The sequence below is a fragment of the Ictidomys tridecemlineatus genome, chromosome 12 (assembly GCF_052094955.1).
Source record: "Ictidomys tridecemlineatus isolate mIctTri1 chromosome 12, mIctTri1.hap1, whole genome shotgun sequence".
Lineage (NCBI taxonomy): Eukaryota > Metazoa > Chordata > Mammalia > Rodentia > Sciuridae > Ictidomys > Ictidomys tridecemlineatus.
In genome coordinates, this window is record NC_135488.1 from 67,334,015 (window position 1) to 67,351,056 (window position 17,042).

General features: G+C 37.4%; 1 long non-coding RNA gene across 9 annotated transcripts in view; it reads right to left on the reverse strand.

Annotated features, from left to right (window-relative positions):
• Positions 1 to 17,042, reverse strand: part of LOC144369357 (uncharacterized) — an 85,996-nt gene that overhangs the window by 22,192 nt on the left and 46,762 nt on the right. For 3 of the 9 annotated variants that reach the window (XR_013428935.1, XR_013428924.1, XR_013428923.1), the window contains exons 2-3: positions 3,658 to 3,702; positions 2,958 to 3,192 (exon numbers count right to left, since the gene is read on the reverse strand). The exons of 5 other annotated variants lie outside the window; for them this stretch is intronic. This is a non-coding gene — a long non-coding RNA (uncharacterized LOC144369357). The remainder of the gene's footprint in view (positions 1 to 2,957; positions 3,193 to 3,657; positions 3,703 to 17,042) is intronic. One more of the 9 variants, XR_013428926.1, reaches the window with a different exon arrangement.

Here is a 17,042-nt window from a genome sequence, read left to right on the forward strand (position 1 = left end):
TCCTAATTCATATGAGCTAACATTTATAAAATACAAAATATCCAGCATTAAATATACACTATACCAATGTTTGATTTTTTTTTTTTTAGAAATTTATACCATTCCAAGTTAGTTTGAAAATAAGGTCTTTTTTTTTTCTACTCTGCTCAAAGAGTAAACATGTCATGAGCTGATACCATGGGAAATAAAGAAATATCATGGTGGGAGAAGTATTTTTCTACTCAAAATAGAGAAGAATATTGAAAATAAAAAAATACAAATAAGTGAAATACATGAAGAATATATCTTTTGGAACAGGATATGATGTGGTTTGTGTCTTAATAGCCTACCATCATCATAACCAATAGTTCTTTGAGAACTCTTGATTATTCTAGACAAGTTATTTTGCTAAATATGCTGTTGGATATTTCAGCTACATCTATTTTGGCAAATAATTATTACTAAGACCTGGACTGGAACAAATAAACACCATATTTTAGAACATCTTATATCAACCTGAGTTGAGATTCCAAAACAAATATTTTTAGCTTTTTTTGTTTAACCAATAGACATGGTCATTTTAAGTATTAAATAAAATGAGCTCGTAGGGAAATGTGTTCTGAAAGTCTCTATAGTTTTTTTTTTTAACAAGCTTCTCATATATACTTTAGCTTAATTCAACAAAACATTCTTAGTTGCCCCATTGAAATAGTCATGGGAAATGTTTTCCTTCATTCACTTCTTCGGCAAATAGTCATTGATTATTACCTGTGCTAAGTCTAGGGCCAGGGGCTAGCATACAGTAGTGAGCAAAACAGACAAGATCCATGGGAAAAAGCATATGATTGGTAAAAGTTTCCTAGCTGGCTAACATACCCATATAAAGATATTGGGAAAACATTTTGTCTTTACTCTTCCAGCTTAGGTGTGTATTCCCAGCATCTTCCAAATTCAGGATTATGTACATATATCAAAGACCACATTGCACATCTTAAATTTATACAATTTTGTCAATTATACCTCAATTAAGGTAGGTAGTAATAAAAAGAGGAGGTATGTCGATGGACCAATGCAATCTATAACAAGGCATAAGACTCAAGGGCTCTGTTTCAATTTCAAGACATTGTTTTCCCTTTACTATAGCCAAGATACCCAAAGTTAAGTTTGCATGAAAAATAAGGAGAGGGACTTTAACAATCTATAACAAGGCATAAGACTCAAGGGCTCTGTTTCAATTTTAAGACATTGCTTTCACTTTACTATAGCCAAGATCCCCAAAGTTAAGTTTGCATGAAAAATAAGGAGAGCCCAACTTTAAAGAGAGTTAAACTGGAAGATTCAGAGTGGACATGGACCAATGGCATCTTCAGCACCTTGTTGATGATGGTACCATGAAAGTTTCTGCAAAGGACAAGGCTGGAAATAGGAGTGTTAAGAACCGTACAAGGAGTGCCTCTGCCCCCCTCACAGTATTTAAAATATTTTTAAGAAATTCAAAACATTCATTTGGCCATACCTCTTCTATATGAGTCATAATACAACTGAAATTCTTAAACTTTTTCCAGTTGGGTATCCATGAGATTAAAGCCAAAGAGTCCATCTTCATGATCTCTAGCTTTTCCATATCTTACATGCAAAATTGTTCTGAAATCCAAACAATCTCTCTAAGATGTAATTGCAGTCACAGCCAGTTACGGAAAATGAATCAACTTAAATGTCAATAGATCAATCAACTACACTGTAAGATGCATTCCTTAAGAATAACAGCACCATGTGCAGAATGCACCACACATTTTAAGAAAGAGTTTCCAAACATGTTTCCTTATAAACCAAAACCATGCCTGAAAAAAAACTCCTCAAAAAATGGATGCCTCTAAAACAAAATGGAACCCAGCTATCACTTAGTTTTCCAACTTTTATAAAACTTGTTCAGGACAGTGAGGTTCAGGGACCACACAAGATTGAGGGTACTGGAACCAAATAACTGCTTCATTTATCATTTAATAAAACTTCAGTTTTCTAAGATAGTTTTTTAAAAAGAGGGAAAGGAAACTTAAAAATTCACAGATCCATTGACAGGCAACTGATTATGCAGTTATAGTAAAACTTACTTTAGGTGTGTACTCATGACATTGGTGGCTGGCATTCATGGCATAGTCCTAAGTATCAAATGCAGGTTACAAGACCACATGGATAGTGTGATTTCATTGGGAAGAACATACTATTTGTTTTGCACAAGAAACAGAAGTCTGAGAGATGACGCCAAAAAATTAATAGAGCCTCAAGCGGTGGTGCACATCTATAATTCCAGCAACTCGGGAGGCTGAGGCAGGAGGATCAATGGCAAGTTTGAGGTCAGCCTGGATAATTTAAGAGAGACCCTGTTTCGGAATAGAAAATAAAAAGGGCTAGAGATGTTGCTTGGTAGTAAAGCACTTCTGGGTTCTATCCCCAGTATTAAAAAAAAAAAAAAAACGTTGGGGTTCAAGGGTATAGCTAAGTGGTAGAGCACTTTCCTGGCATGTTTAAGCTCCTGGGTTATTCCCTAGTGCCAGGGGTCGGGGATAGATAGATGAGTTCGACTGGTTATCTATTTAGAGGGGCTTTCTTTTTTCATTATTTTCTATCCTCCCACTATGTTGTATTTTTTTTAAAGTTAAACACTTATGACATAAGCCCAGATAGGCACAAAATGCCAACTCTGAACTTTTAGCCTGAATGAGAATCCTTTTGTTTAGTCTATTCGATTTTACAAAATTTACAATAACTGCTAGCCAACAAATCTCACATAAATCATCACATAAAATATGCATTCTCATATACACACCGAAGAAACCTTGGATTAGTGGAATGATTATTAGCAATAATAATCAGATACTTTTATCAAATTATACAAATATCATACCAACAGTTCTCAAATTTCAGGAGGCATAAAAGTCACCTGGAAAACTTATTAAAACACCAATTGCTGAACCCACCTCCAGAATTTCTGATGCACCAGCTCTGGGGTGGGGGCCTCAGAATGTGCATTTCTGACAAGTTTCCAGGGGATGCTGATCTTCTGATCTGCTGTTCTGGGAACTACTTTGAGAACTGACGCCTCAATGCTATTCTGCCCGAATGATTTGAATCTGAGGGCACTTTGATACTTCTTGGTTCAGGTGTGTTCAATTCTACTCTGGAAAGATGGCGAACAGCTGTTCTTTCTCCTCACTGGAGAGAAGAGAGGAAATGGAATTAACCTGCCGAAGAATGATTTAAGCTTGCTCTGGAGAGGAAACGTCCTTACATCAGAGTTATTAAGCATGGAGATGGGCTATGAGGGTTACTAAGAGGAAGTTTCTGTTATCTGCCTCCCTGGAGGTTTGTAAGAATTTACAGGTCTTGTTTGAATGGAGAGAAAAAGAGATTGTATAAGGGATACTGGTTATTTTCAGATGGACCCAAGCCCCATTCTACTATCTCTTGGTGAACTGGAGTAACTAAGTATTTTACCTTCCTCTGTTCCCCAATCTCAGTGATAAGTAATTATTCCCTCTATTTTCTCTCTCACTTGAGTGTTTCAGATTCGTGTGGGATCAAAATAGTTGCATTTATATCTTTGTCTCAAATCAGAACACATCAACCACGGCATCTTCTCTGAGCAAAAAGCTCAGATATTAATTCAGTAAAACTTACCCAAAGGGTGCTTTGAACATGGGACCAGAGCTTCCAGAGAAAAATCTGGGGGAAGATGAAAACAGACTGGATTTTTTTTCTTTCATCAACGCCTGGTCCGTGAGGAAAAAAATAGTCTAGACAAAAACCATTTGATAGCTCTTAAGTTGAATTCATCTTTACAAAGAGAGTTTTGTGCTTATGTAGGTTTTGTCTATCTCAAATCTTCTCCCAGTTCAATGCAACATTGCTTTAATGAGAGCCTCCGAATTTCTCCTGGCTCATACTGTAGAAAGACCCTCATTCATTCCGGTGTATTAATAAACCAAATTATTTTAGATTCAATTACACAATTAACACTAATCAATCTTTCCCTTATAACTCATATATCCTTTAATATTCAGTGAGGAAATGGAGAAAAAAAAAACATTGGAGTCAACACTGATATTCAGACTTCTCTGCTTTCTAACAACAACAACAAAAAAAAAAAAACAAATATTAAGGCCCAACCATTTTCTAATTGGGAGTTATTCAGATGATAACTAAAAATAAATAAATAATTAAAAAAAAAACAAATAGCTACAAGAGGGAAATAATATGATATGATTATCTCAAAGCGTCAATGAGGATGAAGTGGGACAATGCATGTAAAATACTTAGCAGAGTTCACAGCATGTAGTTATCTGTAATTATTGTTATTATGATGATGGTTTTGAGTATTTGAAGATGAAAGTCTTCTTCAGATCTAAAATTCAATGGTTAGAAGTAATGTAATCCTCAGGAAAAGCCTGTCTCATTCTTTCACTCTGTACATACCAACTCTGTACTGGTACCTTTAGGGCCTGTGTGACACACCAAATAAATTCCTGTTTGTGTTATAACTTTGTTCTTTTTTATATTAATTTGTAAGAATGGGTGTTTAAGAGAAATTTTTTTTCTTTTCTTTTCGGTTTTTCTTTCTTTTTTTTTTTTTTTTTTTTTTTGATAACAGGGATTGAACCCAAGAATGCTTAATCACTGAGCCACATCCCAAGCCCCCTACCCCTTGTTAAATATTTTATTTAGAGACAGGGTCTCACTATGTTGCAGAGAGCCTTGCTAAATTGCTGAGGCTGGTGGTGAACTCACAATCCTCCTGCCTCAGCCTCCCAAGCTCTGGGTTTACAGGTGTGCACCATGATGCCTTTACAGGAAATTTCTGAGTACCTTTCTTTGATAATTGACTTATATATTCCGTACTAATCCTCCTGCCCATTCCTCTGGAAAATGTGCATGGTGTCATAATCATTTAGCATCAAACAGGCCCTCGGGAAGGATCTTCTAATCCACTCACCTTGTGAGTAAGGATAAAACTAAGGTTCAAAACTTCTACGTGGGCCAGACACAGTGACACATGCCTGTAATTCTAGAAGTTCAGGAGGGTAAAGCAGGAAGATTACAAGTTCAAAGCCAGCCTCAGAAACTCAAAGAGGCCCTGAGCAGCTTATTGAGACCCTATCTCAAAATTTAAAAAAATAAAATAAGATAAAAAGGGCTGGGGTTGTGGCTCAGAGGCTAAGTGCCCCTGAGTTCAATCCCTGGTACCAATCAATCAATCAATCAATCGGCTAGGTAAAGCTGGGTATAGTAGCACCTTGATATAATCCAAGCAACTCAGGAGGCTGAGACAGGTGTATTGCAAGTTCAAGGCCAGTCTTAGCTACTTAACAAGGCCCTCACAACCTAAAATTTTAAAAAGGGCTGGGGATTTGGCTCAGTGGTAAATGCCCCCTGGGTTAAATCCCAAGTACAAAAAGAACAAAGACAGCCAGGTGACGTTCCCCAGCCTCCAAGCTAGCACTGTCAAATGACAAATCAAGATTGCTAAAATGTCTACAATAAGCATTGTCTTTATAATACTATTAAAAAATTTTAAATGTAAAAAAAAAAAAAAAGAACGCAAGTCTCCTGTCCTTCCCATTCCATAAAATAGTGAGCAAAATGAAGCACTAATAGGTTAGAATATTTTTTTTTCTTGAAGGATGTATTGTGATTTCACATCTCCAGGACTTATTTTATTTGGAAGTGACAGAAAGCAACTTGAGGAAGCTTCAGCAGAGCCGTGTTGTACTGCCTCATATAACACAACCACAGGCTACAGAAATTCTGGGCATGAGATCAAAACCTGTTAACTGGTCTCCTGACTCTTTTTTTAATAGATTTTTGTTTTCTCAGACTGACCTTTCCTGCAAAACCACCCTAACATAGGAAACGGATTATAACCATTAGAACCATTTCTTACCGGATATGACAACAATCTATTTACAGTAGCTTAACTAAATAGCAATTTTATTTTCCTCACATAGCAAGAGCTCTGAAAAGAAGAGACCAAGGCTGGTACAACTACTCAAGACAGTCATCAGTGTTCAGGGTCCTTTCAATTCCTGCTCTATTATTCTTAATAGGCTTTGCAGCAGTCCGTGGTATGAAATTTCAGGCAGAAGAAAGGAGATGGGGCTATGATTTTATCTGGAATATTCCAAAAAAGTTCATGTGCTAAAGACATGGTCCCTGATGCAGACATGTCCAGAGGTGGGCTTTGGGGCAGTGATTAAGATCATGAGAGTTTTGACCTCATCAATGGATTAACACATTGATAGGTGAATGGACAACAGGGTGGTAGTGCAAACCCTAGGCAGGTGGGGCATGGTTGGAAGGAGCAGCTCACTGGGTCGTACCTTTGGAGAACATATCTGTCCCTGGCACCTTCTCCCCCTCCTCCTTCTTCCCAGCTCCCATGAGCTAAGTCACTTTCTTTCATCATACCCTTCTGCCATGATGTTTGCACTCACCTTGGGCCCAGAATCATGAACCAAAACCTCTGAAACCATGAACCAAAGTAAACCTGGTCTCCTTTAAGTTGTTTGTATCGGGTATTTTGGTCACAGTGATGAAAATCTGACTAACACAAAGGGCAAGGTCCAAAGTCACTTGTCAGCGGAATCTAACCCCTTTTCTCAGAACAATGACATCTTCTCAGAAGCCCCACACCATCATGCCCATCACTATCCTCAGCGAGCTAAAGAGCAGCTGCCATAGTCCAAATGGCATGAAGTAGAGCCATTATCCAAGAATCTGCTCAACAGTTAAAATATTGATCAGGTCTGTGAATTTTGAAAAGCATAAAGAATTTCATCTGGGCAGGAGTAGCTACCTCAGCAGCTAGTGTCAGAGGTGGCAGATGGTCCCAAACTATGGTGTGTTCAAAGTTGACAGTTGTTAGGGTCTTGGTATTCCTGCCTATGCGTGGTTTTCCAAGTTTTCCTTTCCATCCCATAATGTGCCCTTTCAGGGAATTTCTTTTCCACTTAGAGCAGTTTCTGTCTTTTATAGCCAAGATCCCATTCACACAGTACCTCACCTTAGTATGTACTGGAATTAACCCCCAATAATTCAGCCTCAACACGGACAAATAAAGTGTTTAAGTAAATATATTTTTAGAATTAGTACCCACTAAATAGAAAATATATTTAACATTACTTGTATAAACAAATTTAATAGATATATAGTTTGAAATCTGAGATTGCTGGTATTTGATTATTTTTTGAAATTTCAATACTGATAACATACGATTCAACCTAATAGTGGGAATGTCCAATTGAGTTGGATAAACTGTTCCATGACCCTTTCTTCTTAGAAATCAGAGAACTTCCCCCGCTCCATCTTACCATTTTTATCTCTGAGAAGCTAACAACAGAACTCTGTGATTACCTGTGAAGCATTAGAATGTCACCTGGACTCCCAAACTGTGTCACCTGGACTTTCATAATTAGGAAAGAAATAAACTCTGAATATGAAAAAATCATCACAACGTAGCCTAATGCCATAGGGAAACTTGTAATAAAGGCAGATTCCGAATATGAAAAATATGAGATTGCATACCCATTTGTGATGTGCATCATTTTATAGCCTATGGGTGAGTAATAGGCCAAGGCTAGGTATCTGCTGCCTCATCCAGTGATATTATCTTCAATCATGTTAATTAAATTAATATGACCTGCACTAATGAAAACCGCAAAAACCTATTTTGGTTTCTAGCAGCACATACATTTTGATAATTTAGTCCTGTCAGACTGGTGTGCCTCTCAGTAACAGATTCCATGCTCATAATATCAGGGTAATTTTGAGCATTTTCTACACAAAACTAACAAAGAAAATGACTTGTGAAGTAAATTTCATTTCGGGTGAGCAGCAAACCAAATCAAGGATTAGAGATTCATGATGGCTTTACTGAAGCATCCAGTCCTATCCATCCGTCTCTCTTTCTTAACATATATCCCTCTTTGACATGTTTTCTAAATGATTAGCCACCTGAGAAAATATTTAAATGACCATATCATAAGGTAAAAGATTTATGGCCTAAATTACATTAAACAAATTCAATATGCTGTGCATATGGAAATTAGAAGCTTTCCAATGATGTTTTAGGCATTAAAGTGTGCCTTAAAATATTTAGCTTCTGTTTGCAACAGTACTTTTCTTTTCCCCCTTCATCTAACGGCAGATTCTCAGAGTAACCAAGCGAAAACGAATGACTTAGTCCTTGGTTCACAGAAATAATGGGTTACTAGCATAATTAATTTTATGTTTAATTACTGTAGAATGAAACAATTCAACAATATCCAATCAATCCTTAGAATGACAGAACAGAAGGTCAGCAGTGGCTAAGTCAATTGTTTTGAAAGAAAAATTTATGTCAGGTTCTCTTTTATGTGCTATGGAAAGAAATTGGATAAAAGTGGTCAAGCAAACATTAATTAATTGTATAAATATAATCCGGTTGTCATGCTAAATCATACAGGCAGGGATACAGTTCTCAGAATGGAGGACATGCATCAATTGCAAATTTCAGTGACAAGCTATGCCCCACCCCCATTTCCATGCCATACACAATCAAAAGCCTTGGAGTCAAATATTAACATCTCTCGAATTATTTTTCTAAAGTTTGAGTTGACAACCCCTTGAAAAGCAGTTGATGGTTCCAGTCCATTTCCTCCCATGCCAACTCATCAGCATGGGGGACTGGAACTCTCTGACCTCCCCTCCCCCTCTGCCTCCTTTCACTCCTTGTTGTCCCATTAATGGAAAGAAAGGAAACCCAAACTATTTCACAGGGTAATTCTTCTGGTCACAGCCTTGATCACATCTGGGTGCTGATGTAGACTCTAGGTCTAGTGGATATAGAAAAGAGGTTCATATTACTTTTTGACATTTGAAGAATTAATTATCCAAGCTTTCCTCCTAGGCTACAGATTTCCCCAGAAAATAATGCATTTTAAATACACTGCTTTTTTTTTTTTTTTTTGACTCAGAAAATTCCAGTTTTCCATCTGCCGGAATTAAGGTACCTGTATTAATACAATTGTATCTTTGCCTCAAGATAATTCCTTTTGTCTCTATTGTAACCCTTTCGGGAGGTGCCCACAACAATCCTATGTTATTTCATCTCACTGTCCCTTTCTGAAACCAGAGTTTGAAGCAGCAGTCATTGTGCAAATATGAAGGCAAAAACCCTCAAGAGTTTTCTGTGAAAAAAAAAAAAAATTGAAGTGCCACTTTCCTGGTATGTCTACCAACTCCTTGAAAAAACTTTGAAAACTACAGAAGTGAAAACGTGGTGTCTTCTGCATTTTAGTTGTTACTAAAAATGAAGAAGAGTTAATTAAAGAGACTGGGCAAAATGTAGAGCCAGCTCATTTGCTGAGGTTAAAATGAGTCAAGTATTAAATCTCCTATCGGAGTGGCTGGATGGAAGGGGTATGAGGGTGACCACCAAGGAGCTGGGTATGATCTGATTTTTTTATTTCGATGCTGGTTATGCAGGGATGTTCAGTTAGTGAAAATTCATGAAATTTATCATTTGCATACTCTTCTGAATATGGGTCTCTGTCAAGAAGAGTTACTCCAAAAAAGGAGTAAAAAAGTTAAGTCCTCATTTTCTTGCAAAGTGAATGGCCTGATATCCAGGCATCAATGTTCTGGGGTTTGGGGCTAAATGTTTCTCTAAGAGGACTTTGGATTCATTATAGGAAATTTTGTGGACAAGTCTATTTCTTTATGAAATAATTAAGGTACTTGGCACACACTGAATTGATATGCAAGAGTTGCAGCCCAATTCAGCCAGGCTGACTTGGGTGTGTATTCATCTTGTTCATCTGTTAGTGACCCTACATGCAGCACTTTGAGGCTGTGTCTTAAACAGATAATGTTCTTATGAGAGGCCAGAAAAACCCTAAACTACATGAAAAGCAAATACAGCTGCAGAATGTGTGAGCATATATGGAAGGCAGTGTGGACCAGAATATGGAAAGGACAATAGTCTATTTTCTTCAACAGCATTAATTATCCAGGGTGCCCAGAATCATTCTCAATGTTAAAATAGTTCTTTTCCTTGGGGGTCACTACAGATGTTCCAATAGAATATTGCAGCTTGTTGTTTTCTGTTTGTTTGTTTGTTTGTTTGTTTTTGTGGTACCAGAGATTGAACCCAGGGGTACTCAACTACTGAGCCACATCCCCAGCTTTTTTTATATTTTGGTCCTCCTGTCTCAACCTCCTGAGTTGCTGGGATTACAAGTGGGTACCACCACACCCCACTAGCTAGTTTTGACATCTTTAAGTGCAAAGAAACTATGACTCCAAATGTAGTATCTTCAGAATAATCTGTGAATTATTTCTTTTGGTATAAAGACTGCTCTTAGTAGCAAAATGGCTTGTTCTACAAAAACAATCCTCTCAGACTTACTTCCAGGCCAAAATCCTCATCAGCTGGACTTTGAAAGTATGATTTCTCATAGTGAAATTGTTTGGTACTTGGAGTAGATCTATATTGGAAAGTTGACACTCTCTAAATTGAGCGAAAATCAGAAATAAACATGTCGACTAGATTAAAACCATTTAATTAGATTTTTTGAAAACATACTTGAGAAATCAGCCACTAGTATTTTTGAGTAAGTCTAGTCTAATGTCTGTTGATTCGTCCAGGGCTATCCCATCTTTTCTGTTATAAGGGCGTTGGGACAACACATCAAATATTCAGTTCTAGAACCCTCAAATGAAACTATAACCTTTGTGTAATGGAAAACTCAGATGGCTATATTTTAGTATAGGATAATATTGGATTGTTTAACATTATATTTCCTAAATAAACTAAAAAGCCACTAATTATAAAAGTTACAATTATTGTATATACCACAAAGAAAAGGTAATGCAAATTTAAAATTTTCATGATGTTTCTTTTAAGATAAGGCTTATCTCAGATATTTAAAAAAATGGGAAAACAATGTGTGTCTTGGAAGTGATGAAATATCTTTTTATCTTCTATCAAAAGGAATGGAGGAAAAACTTTTGGTTCATTTAAAAATTCAATAGCAATCACCAATAAACAGAATTCTTTTGTTTTTGTTTTTACACATATTGCATTGCTTAGAAGTCTTTTTTTATGATTTAATATGGAAGAGGATAATAGTTTTGCTCCTCTTTCAAAAAGTCTGTCTTCTGCAAAGTGAACATAAGAGGTCACAGTTCCTCTCTTCTATTTTCTGCAATAACTTTTGCACTGCTAATGAAAATACAATATAAAATCAAGTACATAAGATCTGCACACACTATAATTCATGAAATGCAGTTTCTCAATATTTCCTTTAAATGCAACTCCAAAGCAATTATACAGTCACTTTACAGGACCTTAGACACATTTAATTATAGATGAGAAGTGCATTTGCAACACTGAATTCAACCACATTCTCTTAAACCTGATCTCCAAATGTCCATGGTAGTAATAAAACCCTCCTATTGGCCTCCGTGAATGTTCTTGGAAATTCATTTTTTCTTTCTGTCTTTAATTACAGCATATTTAACTTTCCAGAGAATAAGTAAAAGTCTAAAGAAGAAGAAAACTCCATTAATTTGAAAACTTATAATTCATTCTAAACATGTTTGAAAAACCTTGCTTTAAAAAAGAAAAGTTTCCCCTTTGCTAGTGAGACTAGGATGAATCCTTCAGGTTTGGAATTTTAATCCTACAGTTAATTTTGAAAAACTTGGAATCAAACATGCAATTGTTCTGTGAGACTGACATTTTCAAAATAGCATTTCCCATTTGTCCACCAATTTAAGTATAGTAAAATGAAAAATAAATTGAAATCCTTGAGGGAAACATGACCACCAATGTGGATTTCATACTTGGTAGGTAGGATCCATTAGAACTATTTTGGTCCAAGACATGAATAGCAGTCTATCAGGAAACCCGTTCAGATCACTGTGGAGCAAACTTCCCTGTGCTTTTATTTTCAACGCTCAAAAAATTCTTTGTAAATAGTTTAAAACACATTTTAGAGACCATTGGGGAAACTGAAATATGGACTTTATATTAGATTACGTGATTGAATTGTTCATTTTCCTAGGTGTATGATAATGGCTTTTTAGTTACATTGTGTAAGAGAACGGTCTAGTTTTAGAGGATGCATGCTAACATGTTGAGAAGTGAAGTGTTGTGATGTTAGGAACTTACTTTAAAATTGTGCACTATGAGGAAAAGAGAGCGGGGAGGGAGTGCACCAATGTGACAAAACATTCACTGGCATATCCAGGTGAAGGGTGCACAGGTGGTCATGTGCTCTCTAGGTTGGAAAATTTTCAGAATGGGCTATCTCACTCTAGTCAGAATGGCAGCTATCATGAATACAAACAATAATAAGTGTTGGTGAGGATGTGGGGAAGAAGGCATACTCATACATTGCTGGTGGGGCTGCAAATTGGTGCAGCCAATATGGAAAGCAGTATGGAGATTCCTTGAAAAACTTGGAATGAAACCACCATTTGACCCAGCTATCCCTCTCCTCACCCTATACCCAAAGGACTTAAAAACAGCATACCACAGGGACACAGCCACATCAATGTTTATAGCAGCACAATTCACAATAGCTAAACTGTGGAACCAACCTAGATGCCCCTCAGTAGATGAATGGATTTTAATAAATGTGACATATACATAATGGAATATTACTCAGCAATAAAAGAGAATAAAATCATGGCATTTGCAGGTAAATGGATGCAGTGGGAGAAAATAATGCTAAGTGAAGTTAGCCAATCCCCCCAAAAAACAAATGGTAAATGTTTTCTCTGATATAAGGTGACTGACTGACTCATAGTGGAGTAGGGAGGGGGAGCATGAGAGGAATAGATGATCTCTAGATAGGGCAGAGGGGTGGGAGGGGAAAGGAGGGGGGCAGGGGATTAGCAAGGATGGTGGAATGTGATGGACATCATTATCTAAAGTACATGTATGAAGACGTGAATTGGTGTAAATATACTTTATATACAACCAGAGATATGAAAAATTGTGTTCTCTATGTATAATAAGAATTGTGATGCAAACAAAAAAGAACCTACAGAGTAAAATTGTGTTGAGTGATTTGAGTGAATAAAGCATTTACTAGGGCAGAATAAAAAAGAAGAAAGAAAATTTTCAGAATGAAAGTTGAGGAGGAACTTGTGCAGAGGCACAGGAAGGCTAGGTACAACAATGACTCCATGCCCTTTGTCACTATTTCCCTCCATTCCAACAGTTAATTTTAGCAGGTGCTTCTCTGATGCACCAATAAAATACTTCTGGAAGAATGTCAGGTCAGCGGGCCTCGTTTTAGGTTTATTAACGGATAACATACTTTCAATGACAAAAGAAAATGTAATCCGGGCCTGTCGTAAAGCAGCTCACATGGTCAATATGTCATGCAGGGTACAACTTCATTAGGGAGTGAATGACTTCACTTGTCATTTGAGCTAAATGAACATCAATGTCAGGTTGTAAAAATCACAGTTTAAAATGTATCACTAAGTGTCATCCGATAGGGAACATCACCTTTGCCCTCCAAAAGCACCCCAAATCAGGGCTTTTCATACAAGTGTTCTAAGTGGCACCCAGGAAAACTCTTCTGGATCATAGACCTATGATCCATGTTCCTGCCCCCTAAAAGAACAGCAGAGGTTTGACTTAATGTTTATACTTCTTACAGCCACACTTTCATCTCTGATAACACTGAAAATTAAAAACATCACTGTCTAAGGATTCAGTATCTAGTGTGATGTCTCATGTAATAAGAGAAATAACAGAAAACTCCCTAGAAAGGATAAATATTAGAAAGTATATTTTGTAGCCGGGCATGGTGGCTCCTGCCTATAATCCCAGCTATTTAGGAGGCTACAGCAGGAGAATTACAAAGTTTGAGGCTAGCCTCAGCAATTTAGTGAGACCCTGTCTCAGAATAAAATAGAAAGGGCTGGGGTTGTAGCTCAGGGGCCTGGTTAGCATGAATGAAGCCCACACTTTTCAGAAAGGGTAGATTCCCTTTAAAAGATGCTCTCCAACAACTGGTCCCCGTTTATATAAAACACATGGATGGCAGTGCCCTTTTCCTTCCTCAAGCCAAGGAAAGGCTTCTCTGTTGTGGTTGTTCTATACAAGACAAATGTGTCCAGCAGGCACAGTTATCTAACCAGATCCCTATCAGTTGTGCTGATGGCTTTGAATAGGAAGGTTTGGTAAAGTGGAAAGAGCAGCCTCCAGATCAGATAAGAAAGGGATATCACCCTAGTGCTAACCCCTTTCTGTCTACAGAAGCCCGAGCAAGTCAGGTAATCATTGTCAACCTCAGTTTCATCATCTAGAAAATGAGTATAGTAATGCCCACCTCTCCAAATGGTTGTAATGATTGGCAGTAATATATGGGGAAAAAACATTAGGGCTTTCTATTATACATTGTATCAATGTAGCAAATTTTATTTTTCAAAGACATGAATGGTTTTTGATGGAGTAGATCACTCCGGTCTTATAGGTAGTTAATGCACATTCGCTGAGTAATTTCAGTGCATGTAATGGTAAACCAGAAGTACTCAATAAATCACATTGTTCAGGACACCAGAGAGGTAGAGACATAGCAGTTTACTATGGTACCTCACCACTATGAATGACTCAACCAAGAGCCCAATTTTCCAGCTGGGAAAAATGGCAGGTCATGATTCAATGCCTATTGTATTTTCAATACCCATCTTTAAATAGGAGCTCCCGGCCTTGGGTTGAAAAAAATTTAAATAATAAATTAAAGCAAGCAGAATTTACTAAAATATTAGGACTAACATTATATTGTTTTGTGCTGAGTTTCTCCCCAACATCTGATCTTTTCTATCTGCTTACGTGTGGAAATGGCATGTTTGAAAATGTGATCTTTGCTCCCTTGGCAAAGGAGTAAGATTGGATAGAAAGGACCCAGCTCAGGGCCAGACAGAGTAGGTGCCCAATAGGTAATTGGGAAGCAAAATGTGCTCTAGTAGTAGCTTCCTTCAGCTTTAGATCCATAAGGAACAATAGCCATTTTAACCCAACAAATAAAGAACTATAAAACATCCTCCTTTGGAAAAGCACTCTGGCTAGTTTACATTTTCCACGTTGACCTAAACAGTGCTCAAGTTGGCTGGAAGGTCAGGACAGCAGCTAATAAAATCAGCAACTGAATTTAAAATAAAGAAATGTCCTTCCCCTGCATAGGAAATTTCACCTTGCCCTCTCCTCCTTTGGTCACAGCCTGCACAGAGAATTTCTTTAGATTTTTCAAAAATGAAAGTTGGGGTAAATAAGATGTGAGATTGGAGGCTGAGATGTGCTAGATGTGTTTTTTAAACAGCTCTTTAGATGGGCGAATACAGCAGCTTGATTAAGAGATGCATACCTGGATCATCTGTCACCCGCATGTCTTTAAGCCCTAAGGGGTAGTTTGTGCCAGATCGGGAAAGAAGTATGCCCCAAGAGACTGAGGACAGCACTACCTGGTAATCAAAAAAGAGAAATGAACATGGCATTGAAGAGACTTAAAGAGGCGGGCACAGAGCTCATTTGTTTATCCCCTAATATAAATTTCCTCACAGATCTCGTTCATTTCTGCTATCCTTCTCCTTAGCTGGAAAAGAAATTGCATCATTTCTCTTCCTCTGCCTTTACATCTCCATTTTGGTAGGGTGCCTCGTGCATCCTCAAACATGCTTGATGTCAGCACTCCCTCCAGCTCTGGACCACACCAGCGCAGCCCGGGGTCCAGAGTAGCTTTTACAGATGTGCATGGGACAATAGGTTTTTCTCACAGAATTTGAGATCCAGGATCTTGGAAATCCAGGGAAGGAGGATTCCTGTGAGCTGGGGCTTGACTCTGAGAGGTTTGATCTCAGTTACAAAAAGCTCTGACGCAAGTCCAATTTGTCCCAGACAGGGACAAAACTGAAATGACTCAGCAGACCCTAACTCATCCAGTATACAGCTTTATGTCCAGTGGCTTTGTGTCCATCAAACGTGGCTTCATTTTCTCTTTGGAAACTGGCTAAAATTCACTGGTTTTCTTTTCTCTACTTTCCACATTTTTCAAAGTAATTTTTTTTCTACCCCCACTACCCTGATACCTACTCCAAAGCAATCAGCATAATAATGTCAATAGATACTTTGTAAATAACCACATGATTTAGAGAATAAAAGCAAGTAGTGGTTTTATTTTATTAATCAATTTTTGTTTACTTATTGCAGAATGTTTTTGAATATATAAACTGTATGAATAATAATAAAAAGAACAACCTTGGGATCATTACCAGCTCAAAAACTTGAACATTACAAGTGTAGTAGCAGTTCTTTGTGTGCTCTTCCCAAATGCCTTCCTCTCCAACCCCCACCAGAGGGAACCCTGATCTTGAATTTGGAAGATACCATCCTGAAGCATATCTATATCTATATATATATACACATATACATATATATGTATGTATGTATATATTTCCCTGGACAAAACATTAAAATCACTTTGCATATTTTTAAGCTTTGCATAAATGGCATCATATTCTCCATATACAATTTGTGGGGGGTTTTAACTTTTTTTTTTTTTTTAAGATATATCCACTTTGATAAGTGTCACCCTAGTTTATTCATTTTTCACTGTCACATACTATTCCATTACATAAATAAACCAAAGTATATTCACCCATGAAAAGCCAATGTTTCAAAAGAGAGAGAGAAAACAAGAAAAAAAAAACCTTTGTATGATAGGGAAGCAAAGAACAATCATTTACACCCATGATTTGACATACATCATGGCTCCAAACCATGGCTTGGTCACCATGATTCTTTTCTCATTTCTGCCGAGGATAACTGTCTTGAGTAAATGGCTAAGGCAGAACTTAGCCATGTGGAATTTTAACAACATGTAAAACAAGTTGTGAAAGCCTAGTGCCACTGACGAATTTTCTTGCCTTTCCCTAGAAATCATGAACGAGATCACTCCACCAGAGATATAAAGGAATACCTGTCAGAAGCCATGGAGGAGCAAGAGGAC